A 19,017-nucleotide genomic window follows, 5' to 3' on the forward strand; every position below is an offset into this window, starting at 1 on the left:
GAAAACCAAGAACTCTCTGTACTTCAGAACTTTTATCTTAAAACAAGATGCCTAGAATTTACCTCTCCATGGTATTTTCAGAATTAAATGAGGTCACACATAGAGAATTCCTAACTTGGTACATGGCACATATTAAGTGTTCAACAAATTTTAACTGTTATGTTATTATTCTGGTTCACATTGTAAGTCTTACCCACATCAGATGCTTTCACTGGATCCTCATGCATCAAGAATCCTTGGTGGGGGGGGGGGAGGCTGGGTGGCTCAGTCAGTTTCAGCTCAGGTCATGATCTCACAGTTTGTGAGATTGAACTCTGGGTCGGACTTTGTGCTGACAACACAGAGACTGCTTGGGATTCTTTCCCTGCCCCTTGCCTGCTTGCTCGTTCTCCCTGTCAAAATAAATACACTAAAAAAAAGAATCCCTTGGGAGGGAGAATCTGACTTTTAGTTTTAGATCCTCTCTTAGTAGCACATGTACTAGCCTTGTTTTCCTTCCCAATTCAATTTGAGTTTGACAAGTAGTCATTTCTACGATTTCTAGAAATCTAAAAAAAAATTATATTTTTCCTCTGAAGATAAATGCTTCTTCAAAAGCAATTACTCATAAAAGCTGACGGAGTGGTAATGAATGCAAATGTCTTGTTGGTCCCAGCAGGAGAGCTGGAATAGTGACTCTGCCTCTCATTCTTTCTGAACTGTCTGCACGTGGTTCCTGTGCCATTTGCTATAAGATTTACTTTTTTCAAACTGAGCTGTTTCATCTTTCTTTCACTTTACATTTTTCCTCTCTCTTTTTCTGATGCCTCATCCTTTTATTTCTCTTTCTCCGCATCATATCCTCTACCCTCTCTTGCATCTTCAATCACAAATAGGTGATTGCTCTACAGTGTGTCACTTGAACAAATAGTTTATATTTAGAGTACCCTCCTCCCAGATTGAAATTAACATATATCCTTTCATTCAGTTTCCACTTCTTTTTCCAGCTACCTTTACTAAACCATCACTGCTTCATGTATAGACTATATAATATGTAATGCATTCTGGCTAAATGTCTCACTTAGGATGGTGTGCTGAGAAACAATTGCCCTTGAACCTCAAGCTTCTCATGAGCATGCTGTTTCTTATATCACCCCTTAAACAATGGCATGTCTTTTTTAATGTTTATTTTTGTTTATTTTGAGAGAGAGAGAGAACATGAGTGGGGAAGGGGCAGAGAGAGAGAGAGAGAGAGAGAGAGAGAGAATACCAAGCAGGCTCCATGCTCAGAGCATGGAGCCTGATGTGGGGCTCAATCTCATGAACAGTGAGGTAACGATCTGGGCCAAAATCAAGAGTTGGGCACTTAACTGACTGAGCCACCCAGGTGCCAGAAGCAATGGTATATCTTTATGTAATGGTTAATTGTGGCTGCAGAGAAATACAGAATACTCGATTTTTATTGCTTAGGAATTTATATAAATCATTCTAGTCTAACTTCTTGACTTTACACTAGGAAGTGTCCTTTGCATCTTTACTTCCCCACCACTCAAGAGAGACCCTAACATGCATAGAGTTCTTAGGCAATGTAGGATGCTGAATACTGCTCCCTCCAAAGACATCCAGGTCCTAATCCCTGGAACTTGTGACTATTTCTTTATATGTCAAAAGAGAGTTTGAAAATGTGATCAAGTTTAAGGATCTGGAGACGGGAGATTATCTGGAATATCTGGATAGATCCAATATAATCACTGGGATCTATATAAGAGGGAAGCAGGAGATCATGGAGGAAGCAGATGTGTCAGCAGAAGCTAGAGGTTTGGAGATGATGTAAGTAAGGGGTCACAAGGCAAAGAATACAAGTGGCCTCCAGAAACTAGAAAAAGCATGGAGACAGATTCTCTCCAAGATCCTCCAGAAGGAATGAGCCCTGCCAATACTTTAACTCAAGCCCATAGAAACTGATTTGGGACTTCTAACTCCCCAAATTGTAAGAAAATAAATTTGTGTGGTTTAAAACTACTAAATTTTTGGTAATTTCTCACAACAGCACTAAGAAACTGATACATGACAATGTTAGCTACCTTTTTACAAAATGTGTTTACTCTTCACTTAACATTTTACTCCAGCACAGTTAAAGAATTTGTCCAAGTTCACAAGGATGGTTATAGACAGTGTTGATTAGAACTAGGATGACTATGTGTACCAGTTAGCTTGATGCATTACAAATAACTCAGAATTTAGTGGTTTAAAACAATGAACATTGGGGTGCATGGGTGGTTCAGTGAGTTAAGCATCTGATTTCAGTTCAAGTCATGATCTCATGGTTCATGAGTTTGAGCCCCATGTCAGGCTCTGTGCTGACAACTCACAGCCAGGACCTTGCTTTGGATTTTGTGTCTCCCTCTCTTTCTGCCTCTCCCCTGTTGTACTCTCTCTCTCTCTCTCTCTTTCTTTCTTTTGCAAAAATAAATAAAATACTTTTTACATTTTTTTTTTAAAATGAACATTTTTTTAGCTAACAACTTTACAGATCATAAATTTAAACTAGGTTCATTTGGGTAGTTTTTCTGATTTTGACTGAGCACATCCATGCATCTGTAGTTGGTTGCCAGGTCACCTGGGGATTGGCTGCTCTGTGCTCATCTAGTAGGGTTTTGTCTCTGCTCCACTGATCTTTTAGCCTATAGCAGGCTCACTCAGTCATGTTCTCATGGCAGCTGGACAGAGCTCCAAAAGAAACAATGAAAATGTGCAAGATATATTGGGTCCTGGGCTTGGAACTGACACATCATTTCCACTGTGTTTTATTGGCCAAATCCACTCCTAAGCAAGTCTAGATGCAAGGCAGGGGAATAGATTCCTCTTTTTGATGGTGAAGCTCCAATTCACATTGGAAAGGATGATGGAGTGGTTGATTTTGCAATGTTCCCCATCATATAATTTACATCTTAAACTGGGTCGCTTCTGAAAATGAAAGGGGATGCTTTTTAAAAAGATTTAAAATTTTTTTTAATGTTTATTTATTTTTGAGAAAGAGAGACACACACACAGAGTGTTAGCTGGGAAGGGACAGAGAGAGGGAGACACAGAATCTGAAGCAGGTTCCAGGCTCTGAGCTGTCAGCACAGAGCCCAACACAGGGCTCAAACTCACAAGCTGCGAGATTATGACCTGAGCTGAAGTTGGAAGCCTAACCGACTGAGCCACCCAGGAACCCCAAAAGGGGAGGCTTTTAAGAATTACATCAAGGGAGCACTGGGTATCTCAGTTGGTTAAGTGACCAACTTCAGCTCAGGTTCCCCCAGTTCATGGGTTAGAGACCTGCATCAGGCTCTGTGCTGACAGCTCAGAGCCTAGAACCTGCTTCAAATTGTCTCCCTTTCTCTCTGCCCTTCCCCAATTCATGCTTTGTCTCTCTCTCTCTCTCTCAAAAGTAAATAAATATATTTAAAAATTAAAAAGAAAGAATTATATCAAGAAAACAGATATAAACCAGGACTTTCCCAAGAATTAGGCTATTAAGGCCCATATCTCCTGACTCAAAACTCAAGGCTCTTTTTATGTCTCCAGACTGTGTTATGATACTGCTTTTATGATGCTGGGAGGAAGCCACAGAACTTGCAGAGGATAGACCTCAAATTTGAGTCCAAGCCAAAGATTAGCATGAAAGCTATTCCTGGTGTCCAGGTAGATACCTATAAAAATTTTATTTTCCAATTTCTCTCTATAACCCAGTGTCTTCTCCTTTAAAACTCTTCCCTGGAACCTCTAGCACATATCAATGGTCATCAAAGTATTATTGTCAATAAAAATAGTTGCTGCTCTCAGTTTGGCTCTTTTTCTCTTGGCTCTAAGTTCAATGTGTGTGTGTGTGTGTGTGTGTGTGTTTAATGTGAATGTACATTTTATAAATATAAAAATGAGAAGAAAATAATTTCTAGAGTTCCCAACTGAAGCTTTTCATGTAAGCATGGGTTTATAAACCTTACCTCTATGAATTCAAACCTTGTCATAGATTTCCGTTGCCCTTAGCTATGGGGAATCTGGCCTCCTTTCTAATCCTGCCAAGCCTTCCAAAAATTTATTTCAAAAACTTATTTTATAGTTTGGTTTATAAAAAGGTCTATTTTTTGTTCAAATAATATAGTATTTATGAAGCAGAGAATTTCTCTATCAACTTTGGAAATATTTGTACTATAGTTTGAAGTTATGAGCTGGGGCATTTTGGAACTTATTTAAAAACGTAGAAATCCTAATGTATGTGTGGTAGCCTTGTACTAATCTCTGAGCAAGCAGGGCATTTTCAGAGAAATCATTCAGCTCATAGTAGTGATTTGTCTGGTTCCACTACTTCCATATAACATTCGTAGATGGGATTTTGTGATAGCACCAATTTTCCCCCTTGATTAAGTCTAGAGGCCTCTGCTTGGCTTTGCAATCATGTCCAGCCTGATTCTTACAGCTCTGAATTGGGTCATCTGTCAGCGTGTCAGGCTGATTCTTTCTTTTCCATACATGTCCAATTCCTGAGAAATACATCTCATCCCTTCTTTTTTTGTAGAAAGCAGGGAAGAGTGCAGATGATAGTGACAAGGGTGACTATTGCCAAATCATCACTGGGTGGGATGGGTGTGGGCAGTGTTTGTCTTCACACACAAAAGCCTATTGTACCCTTTCAAGACAGTTAGCATGGGAGGCCACTCTCTGTAGTAAGGGAGGACCTCAAATCTGCCCAACCTACCCTCTCTCAGATTGTGACTAACAACCCAAATTCTATGCCTACCCTTAATTATATCTGTGGCTTATCAACTCTCTTCTTTTTTAAATTTTTTTTAGATTTTTAATTTTTTTTTTTTTAGCATTTATTCACTTTTGAAAGGCAGAGAGAGAGAGAGCACGAATAGGAGAGAGGCAGAGAGAGAGGGAGACACAGAAACAGAAGCAGGCTCCAGGCTCCAAGCTGTCAGCACAGACCCAACATGGGGCTCAAACTCACGAACCATGAGTTCATTACCTGAGCCGAAGTCAGCCGCTTAACCAACTGAGCCACCCAGGCGCCCCATCAGCTCTCTTTTTAACCTCTATCTCACCCCTCACCTCTGTAATACTATATGCAGAATGTCCCTACCAATTATTCAATGCTTGTTTTGCACTTTTTGAAGTATAATTGTGTCTGGCTTCTTTTGCTCAGTTATGTTTATGAGGCTCAGCCATATTGTATGTAGTTATAGATTATACATTCATTTTGCTTTCTAATATTCGTTAGTGTAAACACACAACAATGCATTTGCCCATTTTTCTGTTAATGGGCATTTCCAGTTTGGAATTATTATAAATAATGCTGCTATGAGCATTCTTAGACATATTTTTGGTGACCATACATGTGCATTTCTGTTGGGTATATGCCTAGAAATACAATTTCTGGGTCTTTTAGTTGGGGCACAATCATTTTTAGCAGATTTTGCCAGTAATTTTCTAGGGTGGTTATGCCAATTAAATTTACACTCTCACAGGCAATGTATGAGAATTCTGTTTGTTCTATATACTGAGGAATACTAGGCATTTCCTATCTCTTTGGATATGTAGTGATATGACATTGTGGTTTTAATTTTAATTTCCCTATTAACTGATGATGTTGAGAATATTGAGTTTTGTAAGCCCATACCCCAATGCTCCAAAGGGTCCCATGGAACTCCATAGTCTACCACAGAGGCCTGGTGCTTGCCTGTTCTCTTTAGTGTTAAAGACAACCTCATAGGACTGGAGGGGCTGGTCAGCTAGGCTTGGGCTGTGGTGGGGAAAACCTATATAACCATCTCCACTCTAGGAACCTAATACACTTGACAAACCTTGAATCTTAAAACCGTTTACAATGGACCACCATCTCTGTGGCAGGGGCAGTAGGACCATGGATGACCAGAGGCCAATGCAGAGAAACACTGACTGCTGCAGTGCAGTAACCCTCTCAAGTTCCTTATGCTCCAAAAGAGTTGTGTGAGTTAAATAGAGCCAACTCCTCCTGGGAAAATTAGAAGTGTAGTATCTGAAACCTCTCTGGAAACATATAAGTTTATCATTTGACTTTCATCCACAAGACTTTCCTGTTACATGGACTCAGATGAATTTCCTGGTATTCTTCCTAATTTTGAAGACAGAGAAACCAAGTTCAGAGATATGACTTCATTTAGTTCTCTCAAAAACCCATGAAGTAGTGCTATTATAAGTACTGGCAGACAGATCTACATGAAACTATTTTTTAAGCTTCAACCTCTCTCTATATTATTTATATTTAATTCCAGTATAGTTAATATAGTGTTATATTAGTTTCAGGAGTACAATATAGTGATTAAAAACTCTATACATTATTCAGTGCTCATCATGATAAGTGTACTCTTTAATCCCCATCACCTATTACACCCACCCCCACCAACCACCCCTCTGGTAACCATCATTTTGTTCTCTATAGTTAAGAGTATGATTCTTGGTTTTTCTCTCTCTCTCTTTCTCTTTTCCATAAATTTCAATATGAGTGAAATAATATGGTATTTGTCTTTCTCTGATTTCACTTAGCATTATATGTTCTAGCTCTATGCATGTTGTTGCTAATGGCAATATCTCATTCTTTTATAAGGCTGAATAATAGTGCATTGTATATATATATACCACACCTTCTTTATTCATCAATTGATGGACACTTGGGCTGCTTCCATAACTTGGATGCTGTAAAAAAATGTTGCAATAAACATATGATTACAGGGTCTCTTTGATAGTGTTTTTGTACTCTTTGGATAAATTTCCAGTAGTGCATTACTGGATGCAGGGTAGTTCTATTGTTAACTTTTTGAGAAACCTTCCAATTTTCTACAGTGGCTGCATGAGTTTGCATTCCCACCAACAGTGCACAAGGTTTCTATTTTATATGAGGCCTTTATTATGTTGAAGTATGTTCCCTCTTGACCAAAGTTGTTGAGAGTTTTTATCATGAATGGATGTTGTACTTTGTCAAATGTTTTTTCTACATCTATTGAAATTATCATATGGTTTTTATACATTCTCTTATTGATGTGACATATCACGTTAATTGATCTGTGTATATTGACCTAGTCAAACATCCAGGATATAAATCCCATGAGATCACGATGAATGATTTTGTAAATGTATTGTTGGTTTCAGGTTGCTTGTATTCTTTAAAGTTTTTTTTTAATTCCAATAAATTAATGTGTATTGAAATATTAGTTTAGGTGTACAACATAGTGATTCAACACCTTCACACATCACCTGGTGCCCATCACAGCAGTTGCACTCCTTGATCCCCATCACCCATTTGACCCATCCCCCTACCCTCCTCTTTTCTGGTAATCATCAATTTGTTTTTTATAGTTAAGAGTCTTTTTATTTATTTTTTTCCTCTTTCTTTGCCATTTGTTGCTTCATTTCTTAAATTCCATGCATGAGGGAAATCATATGGTATTTTTATTTCTCTGACTGACTTATTTCACTTAAGCATAATGCTACATGGGTGTTGTTGCAGATGGCAAGATTTCATTTTTAATGACTGGGCTATATATATATATATCACAAGAATATATATATAATATGTATTCTTTATCCATTCATCAATTAATGGACACTTGGGCTGTTTTCCTAATCTGCCTATTGTTGATAATGCTGCTATAAATGTTGGGGTGCATTTATTCCTTCTAATCATTATTTTTGTACCATTTTGGGTAAATACCTAGTAGCATGGGTAGTTCTATTTATAACTTTTTGAGGAACCTCCCTACTATTTTCCACAGTGGCTGTACCAGTTTGCATTCCCACCAATAGTGTGTGAGGGTTCCTCTTTCTTGGCAACCTTGGCAATAACTATTATTTCCTAGGCTGTTAATTTTAGCCATTCTAATAGGTGTGAGGTGATATCTTATTTTAGTTTTGATTTGTACTTACCTGATGATGAGTGATGTTGAGCATATTTTCATGTGTCTGTTGGCTATCTGTATGTCTTCCTTGGGAAAATTTGGGGGCACCTGGGTGGCTCAGTCAGTTAAGCATCTGACTTTGGTTCGGGTCATGATCTTGCTGTTCCTGAGTTCAAGCTCAATGTCTGGCTCTCTGCTGACAGCCCAGAGTCTGGAGCCTGCTTCAGATTCTGTGTCTCCCTCTCTCTCTGCTCCTCCCCCACTCATACTCTCTCTCTCTCAAAAGTAAACATTAAAAATATATTTTTTTAAATGTCTATTTATGTCTTCTGCCAATTTCTTTCCTTTCCTTTTTTTAAATAAAAATCTTTGGCAAATCGCCTAACATACAGTGTGTAAAGTGTGTTCTTGGTTTTGGGGTTAGGTTCCTGTGGTTCAGCACTTACATACAACACCCAGTGCTCATCCCAACAAGTGCCCTCCTCAATGCTCAATACCCATTTTCCTTTCTCCCCCAACCCTCAGTTTCTTCTCTGTATTTAAGAGTCTTTTGTGGTTTGCCTCCCCCCTCCCTGTTTGTAACTATTTTTCCCCCTTCCCTCCCCCATGGTCTTCTGTTAAGTTTCTCAAGATGCACATATGAGTGAAACACATACAATGAATGAAAACATACAATATCTCTATTTCTCTGACTGACTTATTTCACTCAGCATAATACCTTCCAGTTCCATCCACATTGGTGCAAATGCCATGATTTCAATCTTTCTTGTTGCCAAGTAGTATTCCATTGTTTATATAAACCACATCTTCTTTATCCATTCATCATAATTTGGCTATTGTTGAAAGTGTTGTCATAAATATTGGGGTACATGTTCCCTGATGAATCAACACTCCTGTATCCTTTGGATAAATTCCTGGTAGTGCTATTGCTGAGTCATAGGGTAGTTCTATTTTTAATTTTTTGAGGAACCTTCACACTGTTTTCCAGAGCAGCTGCACCACTTTGCTTTCCCACCAACAGTGCAAGAGGGTTCCGTTTCTCCACATCCTCGCAAACATCTGTTGCTTCCTGAGTTGTTAATTTTAGCCACTCTGACCAGGATGAGGTGGTATCTCAGTGTGGTTTTGATTTGTATTTCCCTGATGATGAGTGAAGTTGAGCATTTTCACGTGTCTGTTGGCCATCTGGATGTCTTCTTTAGACAAGTGTCTATTCATGTCTTCTGCCCATTTCTTCACTGGGTTATTTGTTTTTCAGGTGTGGAGCGTGGTAAGTTCTTTACAGATCTTGGATACTAACCCTTTATCCAATACGTCATTGGAAAAAATCTTTTCCCATTCCGTCAGTTGCCTTTTAGTTTTGTTGATTGTTTCCTTTGCAGTGCAGAAGGTTTTTTATCTTGTTGAGGTCCCAATAGTTTATTTTTGCTTTTAATTCCCTTGCATTTAGAGATGTGTTGAACAAGAAATTGCTGTGGCTGAGGTCAAACAGGTTGTTGCCTGTTTTCTCGTCTAGGGATTCCTATCTCACATTTAGGTCATTCATCTATTTTGGGCTTATTTTTGTGTATGGTGTAAGAAAGTGGTCTAGTTTTATTCTTCTGTATGTTGCTGTCCAGTTTTCCCAGCACCATTTGCTAAAGAGACTTTTTCTTCCATTGGATACTCTTTCCTGTTCTGCCAAAGATTAGTTGGCCATACATTTGTGGGTCAAATCCTGGGTTCTCCATTCTATTCCATTAGTATATGTGTCTGTTTTTGTTCCAATAGCATACTGTCTTGATGATTACAGCTTTGTAGTGGAGGCTATAGTCTAGGATTGTGATGCCTCCTGCTTTGGTGTTCTTCAAGGTTATTTTGGCTACTCGGGGTCTTTTGTGGTTCCATATAAATTTTAGGATTATTTGTTCTAGCTTTGAGAAGAATGCTGGTGCAATTTTGATTGGGATTGCATTGAATGTGTAGATTGCTTTGGGTAGTATTGACATTTTAGAAATATTCTTCCAATCCATGAGCATGGAATGTTTTTCCATGTCTTTTTGTCTTCTCCTATTTCCTTCATAAGTTTTCTATAGTTTTCACATCCAAATTAGCATATACTGCAACAATGATTTCAGGAGTAGATTCCTTAATGCCACTTATCCATTTAGCCCACCCCCATCCCACAATCCCTCCAGTAACCCTCTGTTTGTTCTCCATATTTAAGAGTGTCTTATGTTTTGTCCCCTCACTGTTTTTATATTATTTTTGCTTCACCTCCCTTGTGTTCATCTGTTTTGTCTCTTAAAGTCCTCCTATGAGTGAAGTCATATGATATTTGTCTTTCTCTGACTGACTAATTTCACTTAGCATAATACCCTCCAGTGCCATCCATGTAGTTGCAAATGGCAAGATTTCATTCTTTTTGACTGCCAAGTAATACTCCATTATATATATCTACCACATCTTTATTCATTCATCTATCGATGGAAATTTGGGCTCTTTCCATACTTCGGCTACGGTTGATAGTGCTGCTATAAACATGGGGGTGTATGTGTCCCTTCAAAACAGCACAACTGTATCCCTTGGATAAATACCTAGTAGTGGAATTGCTGGGTCATAGGATAGTTCTATTTTTAATTTTTTGAGGAACCTCCATACTGTTTTCCAGAATGGCTGCACCAGATTGTATTCCCACCAACAATGCAAAGGAGATCCTCTTTCTCCACATCCTCACCAACATCTTTTGTTGCCTGAGTTGTTAATGTTAGCCATTCTGACAAGTGTAAGGTGGTATCTCATCCCTGATGAGTGATGTTGAGCATTTTTTCATGTGTCGTTTGGCCATCTGGATGTCTTCTTTGGAGAAGTGTCTATTTATGTCTTTTGCCCATTTCTTCCCTGGATTCTTTGTTTTTGGGTGTTGAGTTTGATAAGTTCTTTGTAGATTTTGGATACTAGCGCTTTATCTGATAGGTCATTTGCAAATATCTTCTCCCATTCTGTCAGTTGCCTTTTAGTTTTGCTGATTGTTTCCTTTGCTGTGCAGAAGCTTTTTATTTTGATGAGGTCCCAGTAGTTCATTTTTCTTTTGTTTCCCTAGCCTCCGAAGACGTGTTGAGTAAGAAGTTGCTGCAGCCAAGATCAAAGAGGTTTTTGCCTGCTTTCTCCTCGAGGATTGTGATGGCTTCCTGTCGTAAATTGAGGTCTTTCATCCATTTTGAGTTTATTTTTGTGTATGGTGTAAGAAAGTGGTCCCGGTTAATTCTTCTGTATGTTGCTGTCCAGTTTTCCCAGCACCACTTGCTGAAGAAACTGTCTTTATTCCATTGGATATTCTTTCCTGCTTTGTCAAAGATTAGTTGGCCGTACATTTGTGGGTCCATTTCTGGGTCCTCTATTTTATTCCATTGATCTGTCTGTTCCTGTGCCAGTACCATACTGTCTTGATGATTACAGCTTTGTAGTATAGCTTGAAGTCTGGGATTGTGATGCCTCCTGCTTTGGTTTTCTTTTTCAAGATTGCTTTGGCTATTCGGGGTCTTTTCTGGTTCCATACAAATTTTAGGATTATTTGTTCTAGCTCTGCGAAGAATGCTGGTGTTACTTTGATAGGGATTGCATTGAATATGTAGAGTGCTTTGGGTAGTATTGACATTTTAACAATATTTGTTCTTCCTATCCAGGAGCATGGAATCTTTTTCTATTTCTTTGTGTCTTCTTCAATTTCTTTCATAAGTTTTCTATAGTTTTCAGTGTATAGATTTTTCACCTCTTTGCTTAGATTTATTCCTAGGTATTTTATGGTTTTTTTGTGCAACTGTAAATGAGATCGATTCCTTGATTTCTCTTTCTGTCACTTCACTGTTGGTGTATAGGAATGCAACCGATTTCTGTGCATTGATTTTATATCCTGCAACTTTGCTGAATTCATGAATCAGTTCTAGCAGTTTTTTGGTGGAATCCTTTGGGTTTTCCATATAGAGTATCATGTCATCTGTGAAGAGTGAAAGTTTGACCTCCTCCTGGCTGATTTGCATGCCTTTTATTTCTTTGTGTTGTCTGATTGCAGAGGCTAAGACTTCCAGTACTATGTTGAATAAGAGTGGTGAGAGTGGACATCCCTGTCTTGTTCCTGACCTTAGAGGGAAAGCTCTCAGTTTTTCCCCATTGAGGATATTAGCATTGGGTCACTCATATATGGCTTTTATCATCTCGAGGTATGATTCTTCTATCCCTACTTTCTTGAAAGTTTTTATCAAGGAAGGATGCTGTATTTTGTCAAATGCTTTCTTTGCATCCACTGAGAGGATCATATGGTTCTTGTCCTTTCTTTTATTGATGTGATGAATCACGTTAATTGTTTTACGGATATTGAACCAGCCCTGCATCCCAGGTATATATTCCCCTTGGTCGTGGTCAATAATTTTTTTAACGTATTGTTGGATCTGGTTGGCTATCTTTTTGAGGATTTTTGCATGCATGTTCATCAGGGAAATAGGTCTATAGTTCTCCTTTTTAGTGGGGTCTCTGTCTGGTTTTGGAATCAAGGTAATGCTGGCCTCATAGAAAGAGTTTGGAAGTTTTCTTTCCATTTGTATTTTTTGGAACAGTTGCAAGAAAATAGAAGTTAACTCTTCCTTAAATGTTTCGTAGAATTCCCCTGGAAAGCCATCTGGCCCTGGACTCTTGTTTTTTGGCATATTTTTGATTACTAATTCAATTTCCTTACTGGTTATGGGTCTGTTCAAATTTTCTATTTCTTCCTGTTTCAGTTTTGGTAGTGTATATGTTTCTAGGAATTTGTCCATTTCAAATTACCCATTTTAGTGTCATAAAATTGCTCATAATACTCTCTTCTTGTTTTTATTTCTGTTGTGTTTGTTGTGATTTATCCTCTTTCATTCTTGATTTTACTTATTTGGGTTCTTTCCTTTTTCTTCTTGATCAAACTGGCTAGTGGTTTATCAATTTTGTTAATTCTTTCAAAGAACCAGATTTTGGTTTCATTGATCTGTTCTACTGTTGTTTTTTTGGTTTCAATAGCATTAATTTCTGCTCTAATCTTTATTATTTCCCATCTTTGCTGTTTTTGGGTTTTATTTGCTGTTCTTTTTCCAGCTCCTTAAGGCGTAAGGTTAGTTTGTGCATCTGGATTGTTATATACTTTCCTCTTATGACTGCCTTTGCCGCATCCCAGAGGTTTTGGGTTGTGGTGCTATCATTTTCATTGACTTCCATATACTTTTTAAGTTCTTCTTTAACTGCTTGGTTAGCCCATTCATTCTTTAGTAGGATGTTCTTCATTCTCCAAGTATTTGTTACCTTTCCAAATTTTTTCTTGTGGTTGATTTCAAGTTTCATAGCATTGTGGTCCGAAAATATGCACGGTATGATCTCAATCTTTTTGTACTTAGGGCTGATTAGTGTCCCAGTATATGGTCTATTCCTGAGAACATTCCATGTGCACTGGAGAAGAATGTATATTCTGCTGCTTTAGGATGAAATGTTCTGAATATATCTGTTAAGCCCATCTGGTCCAATGTGTCATTCAAAGCCATTGTTTCCTTGTTGATCTTTTGATTAGATGTCTGTCCATTGCTGTGAGTGGGGTGTTGAAGTCTTCTACTATTATGGTATTACTATCAATGAGTTTCTTGATGTTTGTGATTAATTGATTTATATATTTGGGTTCTTTCACATTTGGCACATAAATGTTTACCATTATTAGGTCTTCTTGGTGGATAGACACCTTGATTATGATATAATGCCCTCCTGCATCTCTTGATACAGTCTTTATTTTAAAGTCTAGATTGCCTGATATGAGTATGGCTACTCTGGCTTTCTTTTGTTGACCATTAGCATGATAGATGGTTCTCCATCCCTTTATTTTCAATCTGTAGGTGTCTTTAGGTCTAAAGTGGGTCTCTTGTAAACAGCATATAGATGGGTCTTGTTTTCTTATCCATTCTGTTACCCTATGTCTTTTGATTGGAGCATTGAGTCCATTGATGTTTAGAGTGAGTACTGAAAGACACGAATTTATTGCCATTATGTTGCTTGCAGAGTTGGAATTTCTGGTGGTGTTCTCTGGTCCTTTCTAATTGTTTGTTCTTTTGGTATATATATATATATATGCATCTTTTCTCCCCTCAGAGAGTCCCCCTTAAAATTTCTTGCAGGGCTGGTTTAGTGGTCACAAACTCCTTCAATTTTTGTTTGTCTGGGAAACCTTATCTCTCCATTTTGAATGACAGCCTTGCTGGATAAAGAATTCTTGGCTGCATATTTTTCTGATTCAGCACACTGAATATATCCCTCCACTCCTTTCTGGCCTGCCAAGTTTCTGTGGATAGGTCTGCTGCAAACCTGATCTGTCTTCCCTTGTAAGTTAAGGGCTTTTTCCCCATTGCTGCTTTCATGATTCTCTCCTTGCCTGAGTATTTTGTGTATTTCACTATGATATGCCTTGTTGATGGTCGTTTTTTGTTCAATCTAATGGGAGTCCTCTGTGCTTCCTGGATTTTAATGTCTGTGTCTTTCCCCAGATTAGGAAAGTTTTCAGCTATGATTTCTTCACATAACATTTCTACCCCTATTTCTCTCTCTTCCTCCTCTGGGACCCCTATGATTGTGATGTTGTTCTTTTTTAATGAGTAACTGATTTCTCTAATTCTTAAATCGTGCTCTTTTGCCTTAATCTCCCTCTTTTTTTCTGCTTCGTCATTCTCTACAAACCCTCTATATCGCTGATTCTCTGTTCTGCCTTGTCCATCCTTGCCGCCACTGCATCCATTCATGATTGCAGGTCAGTTATAGCATTTTAAATTTCATTCCTGCTATTTTTATTTCTTTTGTCTCTGAAGAAAGGGATTCTAATCTATTTTCAACTCCAGCTAGTATTCTTATTATCGTGATTCTAAATTCTTGTTCAAACATCTTGCTTGTGTCTGTGTTGGTTAAATCGCTGGCTGTTGTTTCTTTGTGCTCTTTATTTGGGGTGAAATCCTTCGTTTTGTAATTTTGAAGGGAGAAAAGGAATTAATAAGGTGGAAAAATTGAAGTAAAAAAATTAAAGTTAAAAAAATTTGAAAATTAAAAGTTAAAAACACACACAAAAGTTGAATAGATGATGCTAGATCCTAGGTGTGTTTTGGTCTGGCTGTAGAAAGTGGCTTGACAGAGAAAAAAACAAACAAAAAGTGGGCAGGGGGAGAGAAAAAAAGGAAATCATTTGAAATTTGATTAAATGAATACACTATAGTAGAATAAAATACACAAAAGTAGAGAATATAGTAGAAAAAAATTATAGAAAATATTTTAATAAAAATTAAAAAGAAATATGAACTTTTTCATTTTCTGTATTTAAGAAAAAAGAAAGAAATGAAAAAGAAAAACAAAAAAAGAAAGAAAAGACAAAAAAATAGTTTGAAACTTTGAAAAAGTGAATACACTATAGTAGACTGAAATAAAATGTTTGGAGTAAGATAGAATTTGAAAAAAATTACATAAAAACAAAATATATAGTAATAAAAATTAAATAAAAATATTTTTATTTATTTTTATTTTTTTAAATTTTTTTTAACGTTTATTTATTTTTGAGACAGAGAGAGACAGAGCATGAACAGGGGAGGGTCAGAGAGAGGGAGACACAGAATCTGAAACAGGCTCCAGGCTCTGAGCTGTCAGCACAGAGCCCGACGTGGGGCTCAAACTCATGGACCGCGAAATCATGACCTGAGCCAAAGTTGGCCGCTTAACTGACTGAGCCACCAAGGCGCCCCAAATAAAAATATTTTTTAAAAGAAATTGAAAGTAAAATGAGGTTTTTCTCTTTCTGCATTCAAGAAAAAGAAAAGAAATGAAAAAGAAAAAAAACGAAAAATGAAGAAAAATAAAGGAAATTGTTTGAAAATTTGAAAAGGTGAGTACACCGAAGTAGACTAAAATAAAATGATGTAAATGATGTAAAATGATGTAAATGATAAAATAAAGTAGAATTTGAAAAAATTTACACAAAAGTAAAAAATGTAGTAATGAAAATTAAAGACATATTTTTAATAAAAATTGAAAATAAAAATGAGTTTTTTCTCTTTCTGTATTCAAGAAAAAGAAAAGAATTGTAAAAGAGAAAAAGGAAAAAGAGAGAAAAAAATTGAATAGATGAACCTGCTAACAGATTGAAGTAAGCTTGATATTGCTTCGTTTTCCCCTAGAGGTCAGTCCATGTAGCTCTTTATGGTCCATAAATTAAGCTGGCAGTGAGGTTTGTGTTCTTGAAGAACGAAGTTGGGGAGGAGGAGGGAAGATGGCGGCGTAGGAGGACGCTGGGCTCACCATGCGTCCTGCTGATCACTTAGATTCCACCTACACCTGCCTAAATAACCCAGAAAACCGCCAGAGGATTAGCAGAACAGAGTCTCCGGAGCCAAGCGCAGACGAGAGGCCCACGGAAGAGGGTAGGAAGGGCGGCGAGGCGGTGCGTGCTCCACAGACTGGCGGGAGGGAGCCGGGGCTGAGGGGCGGCTCGCCGGCCAAGCAGAGCCCTGGAGTCTGGCTGGCAAAAGCGGAGGGGCCTGATGGACTGTGTTCCGACAACAATCGCGACTTAGCGTCTGGGAGGTCATAAGTTAACAGCTCTGCTCAGAAAGCGGGAAGGCTGGAGGACAAAGGGAGGGAGAGCTGCTGAGCCCCTGGACAACAGAGCTCAGTTTGGTGGGGAACAAAGGCGCTCGCCAGCGCCATCTCCCTCGCCCATCCCCCAGCCAAAATCCCAAAGGGAACCAGTTCCTGCCAGGGAACTTGCTCAGCGCAAACACCCAACTCTGTGCTTCTGCGGAGCCAAAACTCCGGCAGCAGATCTGACTCCCGCTGCCACAGGGCCCCTCCTGAAGTGGATCACCTAAGGAGAAGTGAGCTAAGCCTGCCCCTCCTGCCCCCGTGCACCTTGCCTACCCACCCCAGCTAATACACCAGATCCCCAGCACCACAAGCTTGGCAGTGTGCAAGTAGCCCAGACGGGCCACGCCACCCCACAGTGAATCCCGCCCCTAGGAGAGGAGAAGAGAAGGCACACACCAGTCTGACTGTGGCCCCAGCAGTGGGCTGGGGGCAGACATCAGGTCTGACTGTGGCCCCGCCCACCAACTCCAGTTATACACCACAGCACAGGGGAAGTGCCCTGCAGGTCCTCACCACTCCAGGGACTATCCAAAATGACCAAACGGAAGAATTCCCCTCAGAAGAATCTCCAGGAAATAACAACAGCTAATGAACTGATCAAAAAGGATTTAAATAATATAACAGAAAGTGAATTTAGAATAATAGTCATAAAATTAATCGCTGGGGTTGAAAACAGTATAGAGGACAGCAGAGAATCTCTTGCTACAGAGGTCAAAGGACTAAGGAACAGTCACGAGGAGCTGAAAAAAGCTTTAAACGAAATGCAAAACAAAATGGAAATGACGACAGCTCAGATTGAAGAGACAGAGGAGAGAATAGGTGAACTAGAAGATAAAGTTATGGAAAAAGAGGAAGCTGAGAGAAAGAGAGATAAAAAAATCCAGGAGTATGAGGGGAAAATTAGAGAACTAAGTGATACACTAAAAAGAAATAATATACGCATAATTGGTATCCCAGAGGAGGAAGAGAGAGAGAAAGGTGCTGAAGGGGTACTTGAAGAAATTATAGCTGAGAACTTCCCTGAACTGGGGAAGGAAAAAGGCATTGAAATCCAAGAGGCACAGAGAACTCCCTTCAGACGGAACTTGAATCGATCTTCTGCATGACATATCATAGTGAAACTGGCAAAATACAAGGATAAAGAGAAAATTCTGAAAGCAGCAAGGGATAAACGTGCCCTCACATATAAAGGGAGACCTATAAGACTCGTGACTGATCTCTCTTTTGAAACTTGGCAGGCCAGAAAGGATTGGCATGATATCTTCAGTGTGCTAAACAGAAAAAATATGCAGCAGAGAATCCTTTATCCAGCAAGTCTGTCATTTAGAAGACAAGAGATCCTAAGGGGGATCCTGTGAGACAAAGTACCAGAGACATCACTACAAGCATAAAACATACAGACATCACAATGACTCTAAACCCGTATCTTTCTATAATAACACTGAATGTAAATGGATTAAATGCACCAATCAAAAAACATAGGGTATCAGAATGGATAAAAAAACAAGACCCATCTATTTGCTGTCTACAAGAGACTCATTTTAGATCTGAGGACACCTTTAGATTGAGAGTGAGGAGATGGAGAACTATTTATCATGCTACTGGAAGCCAAAAGAAAGCTGGAGTAGCCATACTTATATCAGACAAACTAGACTTCAAATTAAAGACTCTAACAAGAGATGAAGAAGGGCATTATATAATAATTACAGGGTCTATCCATCAGGAAGAGCTAACTATTATAAATGTCTATGTGCCGAATACCGGAGCCCCCAAATATATAAAACAATTACTCATAAACATAAGCAACCTTATTGATAAGAATGTAGTCATTGCAGGGGACTTTAACACCCCACTTACAGAAATGGATAGATCATCTAGACACACAGTCAATAAAGAAACAAGGGCCCTGAATGCTACATTGGATCAGATGGACTTGACAGATATATTTAGAACTTTGCATCCCAAAGCAACAGAATATACTTTCTTCTCGAGTGCACATGGAACATTCTCCAAGATAGATCATATACTGGGTCACAAAACAGCCCTTCATAAGCTTACAAGAATTGAAATTATACCATGCATACTTTCAGACCACAATGCTATGAAGCTTGAAATCAACCACAGGAAAAAGTCTGGAAAACCTCCAAAAGCATGGAGGTTAAAGAACACCCTACTAACGAATGAGTGGGTCAACCAGGCAATTAGAGAAGAAATTAAAAAATATATGGAAACAAACGAAAATGAAAATACAACAATCCAAACGCTTTGGGACGCAGCGAAGGCAGTCCTGAGAGGAAAATACATTGCAATCCAGGCCTATCTCAAGAAACAAGAAAAATCCCAAATACAAAATCTAACAGCACACCTAAAGGAAATAGAAGCAGAACAGCAAAGGCAGCCTAAACCCAGCAGAAGAAGAGAAATCATAAAGATCAGAGCAGAAATAAACAATATA

This window comes from Panthera uncia, chromosome B1 (genome assembly GCF_023721935.1).
Source record: "Panthera uncia isolate 11264 chromosome B1, Puncia_PCG_1.0, whole genome shotgun sequence".
In the NCBI taxonomy this organism is placed as follows: Eukaryota; Metazoa; Chordata; class Mammalia; order Carnivora; family Felidae; genus Panthera; species Panthera uncia.